Source organism: Bufo gargarizans, chromosome 6, assembly GCF_014858855.1.
Source record: "Bufo gargarizans isolate SCDJY-AF-19 chromosome 6, ASM1485885v1, whole genome shotgun sequence".
In the NCBI taxonomy this organism is placed as follows: domain Eukaryota; kingdom Metazoa; phylum Chordata; class Amphibia; order Anura; family Bufonidae; genus Bufo; species Bufo gargarizans.
This window is the reverse complement of record NC_058085.1, coordinates 332334775-332340774: the sequence shown is the minus strand read 5'-3', so window position 1 is coordinate 332340774 and position 6000 is coordinate 332334775.

The window sequence follows — 6000 nt, the reverse complement described above, 5'->3', positions numbered from 1 at the left end:
GTCAAATATACAGTGACAAAAACGGCCCGAGGCCAAGGCAAAAACAGTGCATGCTCGCTCTCAAGAAGGAGTTTCCAGATGTAATGTGCCTGTGCGCACAGTCCTATAGGCAGGGAGCTGGATCTGTGTGTGCATGGAGCACGTCGGGCCATGCAGGTTTCTGGGGGGAAAGGATGGACTTTGATGTAAAATGTTATTAGTCTGCTGACAGTCTGGCGGTCATACATGTATGAGCAAATGACCGCTATACTGCCTAACTCTGCCCTGAACATGCATGCTTGGCTCGACTGAGAATGCATGTGTTCGCAAAGGGGATTAAAGAGCAAGTTGCTACCAGACACCTCTAGCAGTGGCTTTTCTGCTATGGGAGGAAATGACCAGGCATGTTGAAATCCAGCATACCCAATCCTTCTTTCTCCCCACATCTTCCATTGGTGCAGGGTCTGAACACCCTCACATATATGGGATAGTAGTTGGATATTTTCAGGTCCAGATGACTTTCCTCTAGTTAACCCTTACAGCAGATTCAACAAAAAGCCTGTGTCTCTTATCTGTGGTCAGCTTAGGCTACTTTCACACTAGCGTTCGGGGCTCCGCTTGTGAGTTCCATTTGAAGGCTCTCACAAGCGGCCCCGAACACATCCGTACGGCCCCAATGCATTCTGAGTGGATGCGGATCTGCTCAGAATGCCTCAGTCTGGCAGCGTTTGGACTCCGCTTAGCAGGCGGACACCCGAACGCTGCTTGCAGCGTTCGGGTGTCCGCCTGGCCGTGCGGAGCCAAACGGATCCATCCAGACTTACAATGTAAGTCAATAGGGACGGATCCGTTTGAAGTTGACACAATATAGCGCAATTTCAAACGGATCAGTCCCCCATTGACTTTCAATGTAAAGTCTGGACGGATCCGTCTGAGTAACTTTCACACTTAGAATTTTTTCTGAAATATAATGCAGACGGATCCGTTCTGAACGGATCCCATCGTCTGCTTTATAGGAGCGGATCCGTCTGTGCAGACACCAGACGGATCCGCTCCGAACGCAAGTGTGAAAGTAGCCTCAAAGGGGTTTTCAGAAAAACTATTTTGTCTTGGGGGTGGGTGGTGGGAATTAAATCACAGTACCCCAAACTTGTTTGACTTGATGTGAAACAGATTATTATATTGGGGAAAGGGGGGTCACCTAGTTGATAGATGTAGCAACTCTTTGAACACCAAAAATTACATTAATATTTCAGATTTATTGAGTATAAAAACAGACATGCTAATGTGGAAGCACCACTTATGTCCCACTATGAAGACGGATATATGCAGTATATACAATTAAAGAAAAGGGTACACAAAACAAAAATCTGATGCTGACAAAAAGATGCTGTCCGCATCTTTTGGGGCCCCATTGAAATGAATGGGTCCGCACCAGTTCCGCAAAATTACAGAACAGATGTGGACCCATTCATACGGTCGTGTGAATGAGCCCTTAGATGGATCCCCAGGCTACCCCACAGCGGAGGGAAGGACTATCCTTCAGAGGTGGGACATCCAGGGATCTACCACCAATTATCCTAATCCCAACTTGTTTCCCAGTGATTAACGATTTCTCAGGGGACAGGTCATAAAAAACACATGTATTAGGGCTCATGCACAAGATTGTATGTATTTTGCAGTCTGCAAAAAACGGATCCACCAAAAATACGGATGACGTCCATGTGCATTCCGTATGTTGCAGAATGGAACAGCTGGACTCTAATAGTACGGTTCTATCCTTGTCCGTAATGGGGACAATAATAGAGCATGTTCTATTTTTTTGCGGAACGGACACACAGACATAGGGAAACAGAATGCACACGGAGTAACTTGCGCTTTTTTTGCGAAACTATTGAAATGAACGGTTCCGTATACGGTCCGCAAAAAAATAAAAACGGAACAGACACGGAAAGAAAATAGGTTTGTGTGCATGAGCTCTTCCACACACTGTGATATTGGGGGGAGGGGATGCAATAATAAATCCCCTGCAGTCCACGCCAGGCTCTGTTTATTATGCTGCAGTGATGATGTTGCCATTTACTTATGTGACCACTCCAGCCAATCACTGACCTCAACAGTGCACATGATGAGGCTGCTGAGGCCAGTCATTGGCTGCAGTGGTATGTGGATAAATGGGTGTGTTATTCCAGCAGTATAGTAAACAAAGACCGGCGGGGATAGCTGGATCAGAGGGTAGATTTTAAAGGGGTTCTCCAGGCTTTTAATATTGATGACCTATTTCTTAAAGAAATAAGAAGCGTGTGTCTACCCCCAGATGTGATGCAGTTATTAGAGGGGATAACAGAGACATTTCTCAACATTTACAATATGGGCACACAGGGCAGATTTCCCACAGTGGAATTTGCTATATGTGGATTTGCAGCAGATTTCACCCTGTGGATTGCAGAGTGAAATCCATAGTGGAATCTGCAGCATGAATTGTCATACATTGGTTGAAGGGTTAAAGAGGTTGTCCCACTAAATACACTGCCTGTCCAAAAAAAAGTCGCCACCAAAAATATTTTGTTGGACTGCCTTTAGCTTTGATTACGGCACGCATTCGCTGTGGCATTGTTTCGATAAGCTTCTGCAATGTCACAAGATTTATTTCCATCCAGTGTTGCATACATTTTTCACCAAGATCTTGCATTGATGATGGTAGAGTCTGACTGCTGGGCAAAGCCTTCTCCAGCACATCCCAAAGATTCTCAATGGGGTTAAGGTCTGGACTCTCTAGTGGCCAATCCATGTGTGACAATGAGGTCTCATGCTCCCTGAACCACTCTTTCACAATTTGAGCCCGATGAATCCTGGCATTGTCATCTTGGAATATGCCCGTGCCATCAGGGAAGAACAAATCCATTGCTGGAATAACCTGGTCATTCAGTATGTTCAGGTAGTCGCTGACCTCATTCTTGGAGCACATACTGTTGCTGAACCTAGACCTGACCAACTGCACCAACCCCAGAACATAGCGCTGCCCCCACAGGCTTGTACAGTAGGCACCAGGCATGATGGGTGCATCACTTCATCTGCCTCTCTTCTTACCCTGATGTGCCCATCACTCTGGAACACGGTAAATCTGGACTCATCAGACCACACGACCTTCTTCCATTGCTCCAGAGTCCAATCTTTATGCTCCCTAGCAAAATGAAGCCTTTTTTTCTGGTTTGCCTCACTGATTAGTGGTTTTCTTACGGCTACACAGCTGTTCAGTCCCAATCCCTTCAGTCCCCTTCGCATCGTGCGTGTGGAGATGCTCTTACTTTCACTATTAAACATAGCCCTGAGTTCTACTGTTGTTTTACTTCGATTTGATTTCACCAAACGTTTAAAGGAGTTCTGCACTTTCATTTAACTGATGATCTATCCTCTGGATAGATCATCAGCTTCTGATCGGCGGGGGTCCGACACCCGGGACCCCCGCCGATCAGCTGTTTGAGAAGGCAGCGGCGCTCCAGCAGCGCCGCGGCCTTCTCACTGTTTACCGCCGGGCCGCCTGCCCACTGACGTCACGACTTGTATCAACTAGAGTGGGCGCGGCTAAGCTCTGTTCACTTGAATGGAGCTTAGCCGCACCCACTCTAGTTGATACAAGTCGTGACGTCAGTGGGCGGGCGGCCCGGCGATAAACAGTGAGAAGGCCGCGGCCCTGCTGGAGCGCCGCTGCCTTCTCAAACAGCTGATCGGCGGGGGTCCCGGGTGTCGGACCCCGGCCAATCAGAAGCTGATGATCTATCCAGAGGATAGATCATCAGTTAAATGAAAGTGCAGAACCCCTTTAAGTGATCGCCGATCATGATCACTCACCGAGCGCTGTGTATACAGAGCAGGAAGCTCTATGCGCTTCCTGTTCCGGCCCGGCGGTCATGTGACCTCCAAGGCCGGGAGAGTGTCGGGTCTTCTGCAGACCTCGATCAGCCCTGCACTGAGGCTGTACAGCGCTGTATTGCGCTGTACAGTCTCTCTGGGGGGTGTATTTCCCCTGTACTATGTCAGCCCCAGTTACAGGAGAAATCAATAGTGAAAAAAAAAGTTACGTTAAATGTCCCCCAGAGATCTTGTGTGACCTTATGGGGGACGCAAAGTGTAAAATAAAAAAAATAAAAAAGGTTTCACATGTAAAAAAAAAATTCCCCAAGTAAGGAATAAAAAAAAATTAAAAATAGAAAAAAAATAATAATAATTGACATATTTGCTATTGCCGCGTCTGTGACGGTCGTCTCTATAAATATATCACATGATCCACCCAATCCGATAAAGATCATAAAAAATAAAAACTGTGTCAAAAAAACCCATTTTTGTCACCTTACATCACAAAAAGTGCAACACCAAGTGATCAATAAGGCGTATGTCCCACAAAATGGTACCAATAAAACCGTCACCTCATCCTGCAAAAAATTAGCCCCTACATAAGAAAATCGCTAAAGAAATAAAAAAAATATAGCTCTCAGAACATGGACACATTAAAACATCATTTTTTTTGTTTCAAAAATGCTATTATTGTGTTAAAGTTAAATAAATAAAAAAGGTATACATATTAAGTATCACTGCGTCCATAACAACCAGCTCTATAAAAATCTCACATGACCTAACCCCTTGGGTGAACACCATCAAAAATAAAAAAAGGTGTCAAAAAAGGCAATTTTTTCACCTTACATCACAAAAAGTGCAACACCAAGTGATCAAAAAGGCGTATGTCCCACAAAATGGTACCAATAAAACAGTCACCTCATTCCACAAAAAATAAGCCCCTACATAAGAAAATCATTTAAAAAATAAAAAAACTATACCTCTCAGAACATGGAGACAAAAACGCTATTATTGTGTAAAACTTAAGTAAATAAGAAAAAGTATACGTATACATATTAGGTATCGCCACGTCCGTAAGAATCTGCTCTATAAAAATGTCCCAGGATCTAACCCCTCAGGTGAATGCTGTAAAAATAAATCAATAAAAACTGTGCTAAAACAACCAATTTTTTGGTCACCTTGCCCCATAAAGTGTTATAATGAATGATCAAAAAATCATATGTACCCAAGTATAGTACCAATAAAACTGGCACCTTATACCCTAGTTTCCAAAATGGGGTAACTTTTTGGGAGTTTCGACTGTAAGGGTACATCGGGGTGGCTTCAAATGGGACATGGCATCTAAAAACCAGTTCAGCAAAATCTGCCTTTCAAAAACCATGTGGCGCTCCTTTTCTTCTGAGCCCTGCCGTGTGCCCTTACATCAGTTAACGACCACATGTGGTGTGTTTCTGTAAACCACAGAATCAGGATAATAAATACTGAGTTTTGTTTGGCTGTTAACCCTCGATGTGTTAAAGAAAAAAATGGATTAAAATTGAAAATTTGCCAAAAAAATTACATTTAAAAATTTGATCTCCATTTTCCTTTAATTCTTGTGGAACACCTAAAGGGTTAACAAAATTTGTAAAATCCGTTTTAAGTAACTTGAGGGGTGTAGTTTCTACAATGGGGTAATTTATGGTGGTATCCACTATGTAAGCCCCATAAAGTGACTTCGGACCTGAACCAGTCCTTAAAAAGTGGGTTTTGGCAATTTAAGAATTGCTTCTAAAATTCTAAGCCTTCTAACATCCTAAAAAAATAAAATGACATTTTCAAAATTAGGCCAACATAAAGTAGACATATGGGGAATGTTAAGTAATAATTATTTTATAAGGTATCACTTTCTGTTTTAAAAGCAGAGAAATAGAAATTGTGAAAATTGCGATTTTTTTCTCTCCAAATTTTTGATAAATTTGGGATTTTTTCATAAAGAAAGGTGAAATATATTGACTCAAATTTATGACTATCATGAAGTACAATGTGTCACGAGAAAACAATCTCTGAATGGCTTGGATAAGTAAAAGCGTTCCAAAGCTATTACCACATAAAGTGACATATGTCAGATTTGCAAAATTAGGCCTGGTCAGGAAGGGGGCAAATAGTCTGGATGTGAAGTGGTTA